Raw genomic sequence first — 18,071 nt, forward strand, 5'->3', positions numbered from 1 at the left:
TTAAATAGGCACAAATTATGAGTTCTGGGAAATCTGATTTCTGACTCTCCTGCCATCTTTTTTGTTCCCCAACCTAATTCATTTGGTTTTATTTCTGAGCCTGCTACAGTAACGTTTGTGTTGGGAAAGATTTTTACTTTATATTGAGGATGACCTCTTCTTTGTAGGTACCCTCCCGAGATTGACATATATATGCCCCCTCCCCATAATGAAATACTAATTTTTATTTGATCACTCATTTATAGCAGTTGCTTAAATGTATGTATTTATATGATGGTGTTTTAATTTTTTTAAAGCAAAAAAGTTCTAATAAGTAGCCAGATTTTTAATAATTCCAAGTTTATTTGATCAATTGATGTGGAAATTGAGTTACTATGGTTCTGTAGGTAGTTTTTTTAAACAAAAGAGTTCAGCATAATTGTTTTTCAGTTATTCTAGTTACTGGGGTTATTCTGCATAAGAAAGCCCAATGCTTTCTGTTAGTAGATAATTTTTCTCTCATTTGACTTTGAAATGTGATTTAGGAGTTGAACCCTCTTTTTAAAAAGGTCAGCATGCATCGAAATAAATTATATATATTAAATTCCAGAAGAGAAGGGACGTAAAATTCCATTCCTAGCATAAAGCCATATAATATTCTTGAAACTCATTGCATCATTTGCCTCCTGCCCATTTGGATAATCATACCTACGTTTTATTAATTGTGTATTATTTGTAAAACCAAACCCTTCCAGTAAATACTTGCTATAAGGCTATCACTTGTCAATTAAAAAGACTTCTGAAGATGTTAAAATTTACCATTTTGATTTTTCCAAAGAGAAGTTTAATATATTGAACTATCCAGTATTCTTAAAACCAACCAAAGTATATAGAAGAATTGTTATTGTTGTTCTTTATTATGTGAAGCCACTTAAGTGAGCAGCTAAGAAAAAGCCTTATAGAAAGAGTGCACTGGATTTATAAGTGTGTTTATGTTTCTCTGAGAATGGGAGCTTCTGTTAACTTAGTTGTTCTAAGACAGTGGATTGGGTGACTGACTAGAGAATCCAGAATGACAAATCCATTGACAAGGCATGTTTACTTTTGCATTAGAAGTTTGTTGATTAGTTTTTATTTTTGAAATGCAAACACTAAACTTTAAAAATATTGCATATTTAATGTATTGGTCAGTAATTTAATATAAATATTTAATTGGAAGTGATCATTATTAATCTTTCTAGGAAAGTTTTTTTTCCTTTTAAATATATATACATATATACTTTTTATTTAGAGGTTACCAGAAGCTCTGGGTTTTTTGTTTTGTTTCTGTTTTTTAATCATTTTCAGATGTTATCCAGAAATCTGCAAGTGTACTTTTCCTGTTTTAACTCCTTCCTTTTATCACCTGACTATCAGGGAAGCGAGGTTGAGGCTGCCCTGACCTGACATGTCATGATGTCGACTTGCTAGGTGGGGTTCGCTGGGGACGATAACCAGTGGAATTATTGGTAAGAACTTTTTTTTTCCTATTTTTTTTTTTTTGTCAGTAGTGGGTCATTAAGTTTGGGAGAATGCCCATATTCTGTAAGTGGGCATTTATGTCAGCCTTGTAGAAAAATAAGACTTTAATATTAGGTAATACGGTTCTTAATAGGAACATATAATAAGTACTTCATACTCTTTATTCTCAAATTCGTATATAAGCAGGAAAGGCCTGCAAGTATGAAGTAATGAAATATTCAGGGTATATTTTAAGTGGTCAAGATAGACTCTAAATCTCTTGGAGAAACAGTAAATTTATTTTATGTGATTTCAATCCCTCTAATATTTGCCTTATATTTACATTTTTATGGGGTAGATGAGCTTATAATGCATCTTTAAAAATATTTATTGCACACGAATGTTAGTAAAAAAAAAAAAGGAAGGTGGGGCTTCCCTGGTGGTGCAGTGGTTGAGAGTCCGCCTGCCGATGCAGGGGACGCGGGTTCGTGCCCCGGTCTGGGAGGATCCCACGTGCCGCGGAGCGGCTGGGCCCGTGAGCCATGGCCGCTGGGCCTGCACGTCCGGAGCCTGTGCTCCGCAACGGGAGAGGCCACGATAGTGAGAGGCCCGCATACCGCAAAAAAAAAAAAAAAAAAAAAAATAGGAAGGTGTTAATAGAATGGAAGGTTTAAACACTAGGATAAATTATTTTTTAAAGTCCTCCAAAAGAGATACTAATGTTATAAAATGAAACTTAAAAGTTTTAGCAATTTGACAAACAAGAGTGGGCTCAGTTTAAAAGTACATTTGATATGATGATTTTAGGTCAAGAGGAAATTACATAACTGAAATATTAGGACCTTGAATATAGCAGTAACACAAATCTATCAACTTGTGTTTCGTCTGAAACCCATGACAGCTGATGGGATTAGTAGATATTGATAGAATTAGAGTAGATTTTTAGGTCATTACTGAAGAGCAAAATCTCATACTCAGGGGATTCTATGATGATAAAGTATAAATTGAGGAAATTAAATGTAATAATTAGGCATTTCTGACTATTTACCACATAAAAAGTAATTGTAGTATAACATAAGCACTGGTTAAAAGTAATTATGAATTTTCATGCCTAGAACCTCCTCAATATTCTTATGCCTTCTTTGTTGGTTGGACGTATCAGTCTAGGGAGAATCTCCTAGGTATTAATGGGCTAGTCAGTGTCATGAATGTAAACCTTTATCTGTAAGCTTGCTATAGAGTAGCTGTATATTACTACAATGAAATTATACTTTTAAGAACTGCAGTGATTGTATCATTGTGTTAAAGTACTTGTTTCTCTTCTGACACGTTTTATGCATGTATCAGTGATAGAAATGATTGGGGTGTCGAACTTTTAGATGCACTTAATACCGTGTTATCCTAGGGAAGTTTTATAATTAGCAATAGGATCACTCAAGTAGTGCTGAGGGGTTCATATAACTTAAGGAAATGCAGTGCAAACTTACTGGCTTTTATACACTAACAATAAAATACATTTCATGGGACCAAAAAAGAAGGAAGCATTATGGGGGAAAACTTGAATTCCTCAAATATAAAAAAGGGCTTTCATTTTCTGTAGTAACTTTGTCAGGATCCCATGAACATTGCGTATCTTGATGTCTCATTTATGACGGTTGGACAAAGGGGACTTCTCTAGCCTGTTGAGTAACACAGATAGAATTGTACTTTAATGAGTCTTATTATGATGTCTAGTACTGTTATAAGGCTATTTCTATAATTGAGCTGAAAGCGCCTGCAAACATTACATTGCTGATACGCATACAGTAACATGAGAATATTAAAATAGGAACATTTGCAAGACCATTTAATCAGCAGTTTAATAAAAATTAATGCTTTTGGTACAGTGTTCAGGTACCATAACTGTGTTGGAATATTTGTACAATGTTAAATATTTTTAATAAAATCTAACATGTTCAAAGTGTTGTGTTGGTGATTTTGGGTGGGGTGTGATGGGTTCAACTGTGCAAAAAAGATTCAATAGTACTATAATTGAGACTTTTGTAGTCAAATGGAGTTCTGTTCCTCAAATTTAGTACTAGATATTGGGCACCTGTTCAAGTGAAGGTAGTGAAGGAGTGGGATAGTGAAAATAAAAGTACCGAATGAACTCTAGTGGGTTTATTAGAGTATCAGGAAGTAGCTTTACTGGGGTTAGAACTGGGTCTACAGGTGTCAGATGGGATTGTTGTCTTTGGCATAATAGGCTACTTATAAAGCTTCTCTGGTGAAATTGTGGCATATCCACATTGGAAATGATCCTAGAAAACATAGAGTTGGGCAAAGGGAAACACTTGTACAGTGCTTTTATTAGGCATTTTATTCTCCCAGTGTCCTTTACCCCTTGACATGACATTTCAGCAAGTGAAAGAGAAGTGAGGGAATATTTGAGAAAGGCTATGTTGGAGGATTTAGGTGCATCACTGGGAAATATCTCCAGTGTGTAAGAAATACCATATAGAAGGCTCTCTGTTTCATACTGATCCCATTGTCTTAAAGATAGCCCTAATCTAGTAGTATTTCTTGTGACTTCTTTTCCTTGAAGGTGTACTTAGTTCCTTACCAGTCAAAAAGGTAGAAGCTCTGCAACTCAGAATGGAAATTTACTGGAAGTACTGTGCTCATTCCTCTGAATACTGTACCATTAATAACAATAAGGATTTAGGAGGAAAGTGACCTAATGATTTATAAATAAATCGAGTAAGAAACCATTCAGAAGGAGTAGTAATACATTCTGTCTTGTCTCTTTTAAATGAAGACTGTTAAGAAAATATGAGCTTTGGGGAAGAAAAAGTGTACCCTATTGTTCAAGAAAGAGTAGACAAAATTCTTTGGTCAATATTTTCCAGAAAGAGTTTACTGTTTTTATTTTCCTTTTCTCCCAAATCAAGAGGTCACTCACTGAGACAGTAAGGAATGTCTGACAGCAAAAATATCTAAACTTGGACACCTTTAGGAGTTGGCAGAGCTGGGAATCGGGGCGGATTGGGGCAGGGGTGGTGCAGCTCACTGCTTTATGGTGTATGTTTTCCAAAAATAGAAGGAGGTTGATTTTTGATGATCATTTTAGGCTTAGGCTCTATTGGTGTCTTTTGGCTCTACCTAAAGCCCTAAATTTATTTATTTTTAGAAATAAGATTTTATTAAGTATTTTCCCTACGGAGTATATTTTATTCACATAGGGGAATATCTTCCTATTGCTATGAAAGAAATCACATTTCTGTTTATTTAGACTTGAAATCTGTGACTGAAATCACAATCATGTATAGACATTTCCTCAAAAAACTAATAAGCAAGAGTAGTGTTTTATTCACCTATTTACTTAAAATTCCCTAAGGGTGACTTTAGGCCTAGCTGTCCATTTACTAAGAGGACAGGAGGTTAAATTAGTCATAAAATTGTACAACTTAGTCATGCCTTTTAAAATAATGTGAGGTTTGGTCACTTAAAAGTTTTTTCCCACAGGGTTAAAGGTGAGGACCAATATTGTTAAGTATAGTAACATCGGTGAAAAAGGAGCTCAGCCTCAGTTTTCAAACATGTAAAGGGGAAGATATTTCCTTAAATATGAAAATATTGCATAATTAGAGATCTCATGTACCATATTGAGCACTTTTTAATAGAATCTGGAGACAGAGACATCTATACAGGTGGTTCTCGGGGTGTTAATTTCAAGCTTCCGCCAGGAATCCTTTAAATCTGCAAATTTCAGTTGCCTAGGTTTTTAAGTAGATTAAGCAGAGGTTAATATATTCTAAAAGGCCATTACTGTTTATCAGCTAAATCACTATTTTGAAATTTTGTGGGAAAAAAAGTGAAAAATATCATCAAGACAAATCTTGTTTTTATTTGAACCCATTGATTATAATGGTATGTGTTTATATATTTTGTTATTGTTCAAGTACCTCAATTGCTTTGGTCAGAACGACTTGGGCATACTTCTGGCAAGTTAGGTATAACTAAATATTTTGGTTAGATGGTACATGTTTAGCATTGGCTTATCATATTGAAACTTTCTTTCCACGCTTCCTGTTAAGAAGTATAACCTCATCAGATTAATAATATTTAAGTATCATCTATGTAGAGTTGGTGTGGAAAACAATTTGATCTATTTAAATATAACCAACAATAAATACTGTTATTGAAATGTCTTTTTAAATCCTGAAGAGTAATGTAAGTATGCTTGTTAGTTGTAATGTCATTTTTATTTGACTTTTCAAAGGTGGGAAAAAGATAAATGAGACCGGTTGTTGCATTTATCAAAATAATTTTGCAAGAACTTCTGGTGATTATTTTAACTTTTTAGTTAAACTGTTTAGGTCAGAGTTCACCATTCAACAGTGTTTCTCAAACTTTAATGTGGATGGGAATCCCTGGGGATTTTTTAAAAAATGCAGATTCTGATTCAATAATTTGAGATGGAGCAAGAATCTTCACTTCTAACGTCAATGTCTCTAATTACACTTTGAATAAATAGCATGGTCATAGATTATATCACATTTGGGGGGTTTTTAGAGAGTAGACCTTAGTAGAAAAGATACCAACAACAGATGTTTACAGTGGTTTGTAGGATGATTGGTCTAGGTGGATCTAGTTGGAGATTAAAAACTTTAGTAATGGCCACTACAAATGTTTATTGTGTTTAGATCCCAAGGAAAGGTTAAGAGCATAATCTGCAAGAAAATGAAATGAGTTTTGAAAATTAGGCATTAATAGTTTTAGGGAACTGATGGAAAATAAGAAGGAAAAAGCAAAAAAGACTAGGTGGCTGAGGAAGTGTCATGGCATGTTTATTTAGGAATTACATCAGAAAACAGATACAAAAAGTCATGGAAGATAAAATAAAAATAACTTCTGACAGCTCAGAAAGGGAAGGCTAATAGGTAACAAAAAATAGCCATGTGGTATTATTTTTCTTGAAATCTCTGACTTAAAAAAAAAAAGTTAACATTCATTAATCAGGTCAAAGTAAGCCTTTGGTGGTGAAAAATTAAAGCAGATTAAGGAAGAAAATCATTAAAGATGACTTTAAAAATAATTTATATGGATTAAGGTCAACAGATGGGAAATGTAAAGAATAGAAATGGCAGGTATCCATACCAAAAACGGTATCCATTTTTATATAAAGAAGGACTAGGATGTAGTCCCTGGGAACTGATAAAATATCTTACTTTCAACTCTAAAACTTTATTTTGAAAAATAAAAAAATATTATAGATGAAGTATAGAAAAGAAATATTCTGCTGCTTCCTTATGCCAAGCATTTTTTTAATGGTAGGTTAATAATGCTAACTATTGTGTGAGTATTGTGTTACCAGGCACTGTGCTAAAGGAATCACTTTATATTTTGTGTATCATGTAATCAACAACCCTTTAAGGTAGGTGGTATTGTCCCTACTTTAAATATGAGGAACTCAGAGATTGAGATTTAAGTAATATTTTTTGCATAGCTAGTGGTTCTGTAAAGTGGCGAAGCCAGGATTCAAACCCTGTTCTGCCTGAGTATAAACTCATAACTACTAGGTTAGGAATAGGCCTAATAAGTCAGGTTAGACTTAAATGTTTAATTTTATGTTTACCTTAACTTATGCCTAAAATAAAGTAAAACTAATTTGAATTTAGAGTGGCTTTGATCCTTGAACAATACAGGGTTTACAGGGACCAGCCCTCCTTGTAGTGGGAAATTCACATGTAGCTTACAGTTGGCCCTCCTTATGCACGGTTCCTCTGTGTATGCCATTCCACGTTCTCGGATTCAACCAACCACAGATCATATAGTACTATATAGTATTTACTATTGAAAAAAATTCACATGTAAGTGGACCAATACAGTTCAAACCTGTGTCGTTCAAGGGTCAACTGTAAAGTCCTAGATTAAAATGGATTGCTAAAGGGAACGTGTGTGTGTGTGTGTGTGTGTGTGTGTGTGTGTGTGTGGTGATGATAGTTCAGTTGCCATTTGTTTTGTTTTTCTTCCGTTATTCATTTATAAAAGTTTAGGCCAAAATATATTGGATTTTGGTCTCCAGAAAAGCCATTTTTAACTAAGCAAACTTACAGTTGATTTGGAAAGGGAATGCCACTTTCTGATTGACTTTAAAAAAAATACTTTTTTACTTAAAATTTAAAAATTTCACTTATTTTATTCACAAAATCCAAATTAATCTTCATCCCTGAATTTGGTCTATACTAGCGTTTAAAGTATTGGGGTTTTTTTAATTGAATTCTTTTAATTTAAAAAAATTTTTTGGCTGTGTTGGGTCTTCATTGCTGTGCATGTGGGCTTTTTTTCTCTAGTTGCGGCGAGCGGGGGCTACTCTCTGTTGTGGTGCGTGGGCTTCTCATTGTGGTGGCTCTCTTGTTGCAGAGCACGGGCTCTAGGCGCAGGCTTCAGTAGTTGTGGCTCAGGGGCTCAGTAGTTGTGGCTCGTGGGCTCTGGAGCGCAGGCTCAGTAGTTGTGGTGCATGGGCGTAGTTGCTCCGGCGGCATGTGGGATCTTCCCGGACCAGGGCTTGAACCCATGTCCTCTGCATTGGCAGGCGGATTCTTAACCACTGCTCCAGGAGGGAAGTCCTGAGTATTTTTTAAAATGTTGTTGTATTAAGCCATCCCCATCTATCTAACATTTGGTTTCAGTTCTTCTACATTTTTCAAGGACGTGGTAGAAAAGTTTGTCAAAGGCCTTCACTTAAACGAAACCTCAGTGTGTGTGTGCACGCGTGCACAAGATACAGAATTAACACATAAAAGGAGCCAGTATAGTCAGCCGTAAAATTGGTCATGTAGAGAACCTATTTTCCTTCCCTGATGCAGAAAGAAAGGTGGTTTGTAAAAAAAATTTTTTTAATAAAAAAAATTATGGCTTTAGATTATTCAGGGTTTTCTCTACTGTTCTATTTCATGAAAATCTGAGCTATATAAAAATGGTATATAGGTAACCAGATATCAGTATTTTTGTTAAAAGCCTATTAATTCTTAAGAACTGTAATGTCTTGCTTCTAGAATTCTATGTAATTTGGTCCATTGCTTAAAATAATTGAGTATTTCAGAATAGATTCAGGGATTCCCAGTACTCAGCAGTCCTGAATTTAAGTCACCATGATGGTAACGTGATGCTATAAGGGATTAGCTGAAGACTTTTTATTTATGATACCTGAACTTAAGTCATTTCTTTGAGTTTATAACTGATCAGTTGATCTGGCTCTAAGAAAACTAGCTCTCTCCTTAACGGAATTTTTACATGATTAGTTTTGTTTGGTGTAGACTAAATGTTTCCCAGAAGGAGATTATTAATGATTTGGAATATTACATTAATAAAGGATCTGGCCAATATTTTCTGAAAAGTCACTATCATTGCTGTTTTAAAAGTAATATTTTTATATCAGCTTTAGTGTTGCTTTATAGTTAAATCTGCAAAGTAGGTCAAAGCAATGATGAGTGCTTCTTAAAATTTACCCAAAGATTCTGTCTGGGGCAGAATATTTAAGTCTATAGATGTATAGTATAGTAGTCTTGAAGAAAGAAGTTTGACTAACTGTATTCCAGCAGCTGAACACTGACATGAATTCTCAGCATATAATTTATGTGATCTTGCTTACCAATAAATATTTGGGAAAAATGTTTAAATAGTTGTAATAAATAGCAAAGTCAAATTGAGGCTTCATCATGACATGTGGTGTTGAAAATTATTAACTTTACTCTTATTTTTATTAATGTAACATGTTTTTCACCTTAACAAGATTGCAAAATATACAGCTGCTTTCTCCATAGTGTGGGCTTTCAGTATGACAGTAAGAACTACCAAAAGTTCCCCATACTGGATTTTGTCCTTGAGAAGTATTATAACAGTAATTAACTTTTCTTTTTCTTTTCAGAAAGTACAGTAACATCTTGATCAACCTGTTAATGTGTAGGAAGGGATACAATCAAATAGATTCATTTTGTACATTATCAACCAAATCTAGATAATCAACTAAAAGTCAGTTATTTATTGAAAAGGTTAATAAGTCTAGTCTGTACCTAACGTTGATAATTGATATGTTGTCCTTCATTTTACAATCATTGAGTTTTACATTTCAGGAGTTAGAAATACAAATAGTAAGTCATCATTATCCTCAAAGAATTTAGAAAAGATTCCAGGAGGCAGTAATAGATTTATAAATAGTAGGGATCATCAAACCAAATCTTCCAGAAAAAACACCATTGGAAATTTGAAAGGGGTTCTGTGCTCATAATAAAATATTCAGCTTATAATTGGAATACATGAATAATGTGTATGATTTGGATTACTCCTAGAGAGAAGAGCTTGTAAAATGTATATATCATGAATTTTTTAACTAAAATTGTTTAGTATCCACTGGATATGATCAAAGTAACTTGATTTTAGGAATTTTCACTGTACAGTTCAAATTTTAAAATGTAAAGATGGAGTGACCATATGAATTTGAAAGAACAAATGTGAAGGTAGGTTTCCTTATATTTGTATCTATTTTCCCCTTACTGAAAACTGAGCCTTTAAGTGAGAAATCCCTGGTCAGGGTTGAAATAATGGGCAGTTCTTTGAAATATTTCTTACCTCCCTGAAGATAAACAGACATACAGATGTTGCTTTGTTCAAATGGAGTAGATTTACTAAAAATATTTTTTTTCTCCATTCCCTGTAATTCATAAGGCCCCTCATGAGGTCAAGCTGTTTCAAACTCCATGATGTCGTAACAAAACTGGTTAGTGTCTAATAATACACACTGTTATTTCTGTTTTTCACCTATGAACATTTTCTCTTTTAAGAAGTTCTAAGACCTATAATTGCTAGCCGGAACTTTTAGTCAGTAAGAGAGAACTGAGGTTAACACGTTGAAGTGGTTATAATTTCAGTCAAAAACAAACTTGGCAGAAGAACTAATACTGAATGCTTCCAATGGGCTGTCATTGTCTTAAGTAAGTGTAAATGTGAAAACTGAGACAGAGACATTTTGGTCCAAGGTCTTCCTGACTAGAAGTGGCCAATCCTGAATTGACCCTGGTTGGTCTGATACCAGAGCTCACATTTTAACCACCACTCTGTACTGCCTTCTGGGTTTTACTTGCTGTGTGCAGTCTTATCTGGTAAATGTCATTAGGCTTCTTTGAAATATTGAATAACTGGGGTATTACTAACTAGTTGGTTAGACTATTAGTTTCCCCAGCTCAGAACTATAGGTGGGGCCAAAGACTAGTTTCATAGAAATGACAGCATAAGAATTATTTTGTGTTGTGATGGTAAGACTAATGGTAGTCTCTGAATAGCTGAGAAGCTTCCGTTTTGTAAATAAATATTGCTATCAGTGTAGCCTTCATTAATTGAACCTTCTTAAACCTATTTATGGTTAACTACTCTCTTTTTAAAAATTTTTTTGTATTTGTGGCTTTTGTCACAAGTTTACTAATCATCTTGTGATTTGAGATTTCTTTTTACCAATTTTAAAACATTTCCTAGTTAGTGTTTCAGGATTTGTTTTAAATTACTTTGAATAAAATGGAGCCAGACTGTGGTATCTTATCTGCAACCACTATGATTTTACATGGAATTCAATTTTATCATCTTAATTTTCTTTCCAGATTGGAGTTCTTACTCTTTGAAGGTAAAAGCTACTTTATTTTTGTAAACACTTCTTAGCTGCCCTGTTTTGTATGTTCCCTGGCTTTCTTTCTTGTCTTTGAAGTGGCTGCTGGAAGGTCATGAAGTATGGGTGCATATATAACCCGGCTTTGTGTAGTGTTGATTATCTTTTTTTTTTTTTAACATCTTTCTGATTACCTGCAATTGTTACCTTTCTGTTTGTGTGTGTGTGTTTTAGAAGTAGGGCATTATTGTTTAACTCATGGTTTGCCTAGGCTAGGGTCACAGACTAAAGATAGAGCAGAACCAGAACTTACTGCCTTATTGTTTTCCACTCACTTTGATTCCTGGAGAAAGAAGCCTATATGTAGTATGCATAAGCAAAGTTGAATGGCATCCTGATTACCTGTGAACTTAAGGAAAATCAGTTCTCAGTAACTGATATGTATATGTATATACATATATGTATATGTGGCTGGTGAATAAACAGTTTTGCAATATCAGAGTTGGGACTTGTGACCTGGAAGGTATTAATCAAAGTCAGGCTGGCTCTAGTTATACTTAGCACCAAGACCAGGTTCAGAATTCCAAATAGGTATCTGACAAACCAAGGTGCCCTGGGTTGCTCTGAGGTTCCATCCAGCTGTGTCCTGTCTAGGAGATTCATAATTACAGATCATTTTAATTGCTGCTCAGTTAAAGCCAGCATTGCTAATGACAGCAGTGATCTTCAGGCCATTTCAGTTGCCCTTTTTCCCAGTCATTATCCTTGATCATCTTGTTATTTTTGACACAATTGAGTAAACCTTCAAAGCTTTTCTGGCTTTTGCTGGCTGTGGTCCACAATATGTGTATTTCCTTGTCCCTTGTAATGCCCTCTTCCTGTGTCTTTTGTCCCTCTTTAGGGACTTCAGCCACTATTAAGGCTACTGAATTTTTCAGTCTCTAATCTCATATGTACCTCCAGATCACATGAGGCTTGATAATGCGGAAAAATAGTTACCAGTCATTTAACAAACGTTTAGTGAGTACATGTGTTCCTGGCACTGGGGATACAAGGAGCAGCATGTGGCAAAGGGAACAAAACCTCACAGACATAGCCATGAAAGAATTACGTGTTTTGGGAGCACATTTTGATCCTGTGGGTTGCAATCTTAATAATTCTCCTGTTGGATTTTCTGCTAAGTCATACTGATTCTTCTACGTCTTTTCCTTACTTTCTCTAGTTAATCTACTATCCTAGGGTGGGAGTTCTTAACCTTGCAGGAAAATGACTTGGAACCAGTGTAGGAAAAAATATCAGACCAACCATAAGAACTGACAGTTGTGGGACTTCCCTGGCTGTCCAGTGGTTAAGACTCCACGCTTCCAGTGCAGGGGGCGCGGGTTGGATCCCTGGTTGGGAAACTAAGATCTCACATGCCGCACTCCACACGATGCGGCTGAAAAAAGAACTAACAGTTGTATTTCACTACTTCTGTTGATTGGAAATTTTGTATTAAAAGATTCTAGGAATTCAGCAATAATTTTTAAGTGAATTATTTTATTAATTACAACAACATTTACATTCAGATTTAGACTATACTTTTAGAGAGCCACTTTTATGCTAAATAATGTACTAGGGTCTGAAAATAACACTGTGGGTATAAGGCAGTCTTCTCCCATTATGGAGCTAATGTTCTATTAAGGGAGAAAATTCACATTAAGTTGGCTTGATGTACCCCCAAATCTAAGACTTACAGGTTAGGAGGCATTGCTGTGTGTCTTACAAGTCAATTTCTAAATTATTACAACTCTTCTCCTTATTTTCCTACCTGATGTCTCTCATTATTCTGTTTGTTCTATACAGTTGCCATAATAATTGTCACACAAATACCAATATTCTCATCACATCATGGTGTCAGATCTGAATTCTTGAAATTTGAGACCTTTTATGTACTTCCCAGGTATCTTTCCTTTCCAACCTTTTATTCCTTTCCCATTCTGACATTCTAGTTAAACCTTTACTGTTAACCTTAGGGAAGTTAGACTGCCTTTGTCCACCTTGCTTTAACTCATTACTTCCTAGCAATTACTTTGACGATTATTCCGTTTTCTAAAGAGACATGGATTGGAATGTGATATCATTCATGAAATAACAGGAATATATGGTTGTACTATGAAAATTGCTATATACAAAATGATTTCTAGACTCCAACCAGTGGCCCACTTCCGGGAGCTCTTGGAATCACTTAAGTGGCAATTTGACAACAAAATTGTACTGAAACTTATCTAGATGCAGTGGGTAACAAAATCTAAGTAGAAAATGCAGAAGGGTTAGATTTAGTCAATATGGATATGAGAGTTTGCATCAGGTTTTGAGGATGAACCTAGTGATTCACAGAGAACTTAGAATTCTCTTGACAGTTAAAGAGCAATCTTTTGCTTTACAGTTTTCAGAATTCCACTTCTTAAAAGTACACAGACCAGGGCTTCTCTGGTGGCGCAGTGGTTGAGAGTCCGCCTGCCGATGCAGGGGACACGGGTTTGTGCCCCGGTCCGGGAAGATCCCACATGCCGCGGAGCGGCTAGGCCCGTGAGCCATGGCCGCAGAGCCTGCGCATCCGGAGCCTGCTCTCCGCAACGGGAGAGGCCACAACAGTGAGAGGCCCACGTACCGCAAAAAAAAAAAAAAAAAAAAGTACACAGACCAAACAGAAAAAAGGCCTAGTTGGCCATTCCTGGCCTAAAAATTACATAGGTGGGTACATAGAATTTCACATGCTGTTGTATTTTCTGAAAGCAAAGGTTCTGTTATATTATTGCAGTACACGTCCATATTGCGGTAGTCATCCATACTGTGAGTGAGACTGTTTAAATCTGTACTTTAATCATGGTGATAGACTCCCTTAGACGAAGCCTGTTAGACCTGCTTCCTATGTTCGATGCTCTAGCTGTCTCTTCCTGGGGAAATTAAAGTACAAAAAGAAAGGCTTCTTGATATTTTTGACTTGATATCCAACCCTTCTCACAGTAGTCAAGCAATAGCTCCCATTCATTGAGTTCCTAATGTGTGCCAGTCACGTGCAGCTAGGCGCTTTATATTATCTATAGTGTTCACAGTAACTCCCGTGTTAGGCACTAGTATCCCTATTTCCAGTGGGAAAACAGGCCCAGAGGGATTGAATGACATCGCCAGGGTTGTACAGCTAATTTGTAATAAAGCAAGTATTAGAACTAAAAACTTTCACTTTTATCTTTCTCTGGAAATATATTTTGCTTTTTAGAGCTAGAGACAAAGCAGTTTCTTAGGTTAGATTTATTGTGGCGAGTTTTGAATTACAAGCTAAAAACAGAAGGTTTATTCTAGAATATAAGGTTTAAATTTGTAAAATTTAATTTGCTATTGTATGCTTCTATTGCCCTGCTCTTAGCCTCATAGAATATTTTCTTTTCTACATTTTGTGATTGATATATGTTTGCTTCTTTATATATATATATATACACAAAAGCTTTAGTTTTGTAGGGGAAAGGGATAAAAGAGGTTAAGTTGGTTTTATACTTGCAAGTAGAGTCTGACTACTTTGATTATCCTCACAGCAAACTTGAACATTTAATTCACCACATTTAACATACATATAACACTATATATATATAAGGGCATACTGCCTTCTATCTCCTACTATCAATAATAATAATTGATGCCAGGCAAGAAGAGTGTTACCTCATATTTGGGTCAGCTATTTCTATGTAAAGAACGTTTGAAAGAATTTGCCTGAAGCTGTTCTGAAAGTTAAGTATCATGAGATACATTGGCAAGACCTGGACTCAAATTCCAGCCATTAAGGGAGCCCATCGGGGAGATCCCTGCTTTTGCCCTTGGAAAAATAAAAATAATAGTTGATAAGGAAATAAAATTTAGGTGAATCTGTGCTGTTTAATGCTGATGGCTAGCATTTGTTAAGTGCTTACTATGTGTCACGTACTGTTCAAAGTGCTTTTCAGGTGTTCTCTTCACAGCTTCACTTTTACAGACGAGGACATTGAGAGGCAGGAATGTTTGTAGTAGAGCCATGGTTCAAATACTAAATAACTGATCTGATCAGAAATAGAGCCCTGTGTCTCAGTAAACTAGAAGAAAAGAAGAAAATAGAGCTTCATCATGTTGTAGAGAAAGGTTTTTATTTTATTTTTAATTTTGGTGTTTTCTCTCTTCCTTTCCTCCCTGCACTTAACTCTACCCCCATGTTCTGTGTAAATTCCCCCCCCCCACATTTAAGTTTTACTTGTTTTTCCCTCCCTTTTCAACCTATTTCAGCATCATCAGGAGCAGTAAACTGGAAGTTTATTCATAAGTTTAGAAATTTTATAAAAGACTTCAAAATAATTATACTTCATTGACCTATGTCTTGTCTTGAAATTTTTCATTTTGAACTATGTTGTTTAGGGGGAGAGCTATTAAAGTGTTTTCTCTGCATGTTTATGATACATTTTAGATCTCCCACATTTTTTCCCTGGATATTTATCAGGAGATGGTGTAGAGGTTTGGTAAGTAATACAGTTTGATTTTGTATGTCTCAAGAGTTTCTCATTAAGTCACATAATTGAGTTTTCTTTATTCTGACTTTTTTCTCCTGGTGATTCTGTTTGTAGTATTGACTGAAAATCCTTACACTAATGCTAATTTTGATCTTTTTTTTCACTAGCATGTATTGGAGCCCTCAGACTTGAAGAAGGACATAGGTAAAAAGTATAATATGGAACATTTTCTACATTAGGGTTATGAAGTCTTTTTCCTTTAGTTGCATACTTGTGTTCAATCTGAAAAATATTTACATAACAATTTAAGTGGTATAGGGTCTGACAAAACGATTACGGGTATTTTGATTCTCTTTTATTTTTATAAACATATATCAGTTCTCAATCCTTCAGGTCAAAACAGGTGGTCTAATGTTATATTAGGAAGTACTTAGAAATTTATTTCCCCTCTGTGTGAAATTTTATGCAGTACTTGAGTTACTTAATTGTAAAGTGAATAGCAAATACTAATCTAAAACTAACATTTTAGATTTATCGGAATCAGGCCTTACTGCTGCTCTGTCCGAAATGCTTTCTTCCCCAGAAGCCTCAGTGGATATAAACCCCATATCATATCTCTCACATATCTGAGCCAGGTGTGCCAAAGTGAACCCTGCAAGTTCTTTTCTATGACTAGCAGTTGTAGAAGAGCAAAAAACCTTGGAAGTGTCATATTCATTTATCTACTCATAAAGTTGTTTTAAAACATCCTTTATTTTAATTTAGAAACAAGGTATGCTACACATTTAAAATTTTTCATTTAGTGACACTAAAAATTTTAACACATTTTTCTGTCAAACAAGTGTTCTTTGAAAACTAAATGTCTGCAGTTATTTTTTTACTTGGAATTACTTGAAGTTTGCTTAAACTCCATTTACTTGAAGTAGAACTTCACAGTGAATGAACAGGACTAGGTTCTTCCGCAAAGTCAGTGAGAACATGAGTTTCTACGTATGGATAATACACATTCTCTCTTTTTCTTCTTTGTCTTGATAATCAAATCTCTGAGAAAAAGGCTCTGATGGCAGTCTTTTAAAAAGCTATAGAAAAAGAATACTTTTTTTTTTTTTGGCTGCACGGCTTGAGGGATCTCAGTTCCCCGACCAGAGACTGAACATGGGCCACGGCAGTGAAAGCCCGGAATCCTAACCACTAGGCTACCAGGGAACTCCCAATAATACATTTTTTAAAATTCCACATTTTCCATCTTATTTATAGTAACCTAATTTAGCAAGATCAAATTGGGAATTTCACCCAAGGTATCGGGTAGAACCATTAGTTTGTTGGAGAATTTACTTGGGGAAAAAAAATGATGGAAGGAGAAGGTGCTGGTTGATAGCAATCAGAAATAAATGTTGTAAAGCATCTTTGGAATTCGTTGTAAGTGGGAAATTTATCTGGTATATAAAAATTTTATGTTTGTTTATTTTTGGCCATGCCACGTGGCTTGTGGGATCCTAGTTCGCCTGAACAGGGATTGAACCCAGGCCCTTGGCAGTGAAAGCGGGGAGTCCTAACCACTGGACCGCCAGGGAATTCCCCAAAATATTATGTTTATTCATGGGATTTTTTAGAAATTGACCTATTTCATAAAGCAAGGAGAAACTTAATACAAGCGTGGCTGTTGACACTTAGAAATATTATGTCCATTTATTTTTAAAAGTGACACTCCAGGTTACATCACAGTCACTGGCAAAGTTCATTCAAATACAGATTTTCTAGTTTTCTTCTTTGCTTTAGCATTTTTTAAAAAGTGACCTGAAAGTTTAATTTGGATAGGAAAATAAGGGCTTGATTAATGGAGTTGTGTATGATGGTAATAGAGTGCCCATGTTAGTATTTTCATGAAAGGGGGACAGTGTAATAACTGATTGGCCAATGATTAAAAGATAGTGACACATTTAGGATTTCTTATTCTTTGTAGTTTGAGTTAGAAGTTTATAACCTTTGCCTCATGAACCTTGCAGCAGCTCCCGTCACTCCTCCACATCTCTGCCTAAGAGGAAGGTGGAGTCAGAGTCTCCATACTTACATTCACTTTGTCCTTGACAGTCTGTCAGTGACCATGATTTCTAAGGCTCACTCTTGGAACCAGAGGCAAGAAGAAAGGGGAGAGGGTGCTAATCAGATTAACTGCCACCTTTTAAATTTGACCCTTGTTAATAATTTACATGAAAAGTAGTATTTACTCTTTACTCTGCCTCTAGTTTTAACACTGATTTTTTTCCTGAAATTTCCAAGAGCTTAGCTCAATGTCTTTTTCAAAGAAAGGGGGCTGGGCAAAGCCCACATATGTTGGGAGAATAGAATTACACGGGGAAAATGTTTTTCTTAAATTAAAAAAAAAAATGAAAATAGAGAAGAGGTTGCAGGAAATGGAGTAGTGGGGTCAGCATTAG

Source organism: Lagenorhynchus albirostris, chromosome 2 (assembly GCF_949774975.1).
Source record: "Lagenorhynchus albirostris chromosome 2, mLagAlb1.1, whole genome shotgun sequence".
Lineage (NCBI taxonomy): Eukaryota > Metazoa > Chordata > Mammalia > Artiodactyla > Delphinidae > Lagenorhynchus > Lagenorhynchus albirostris.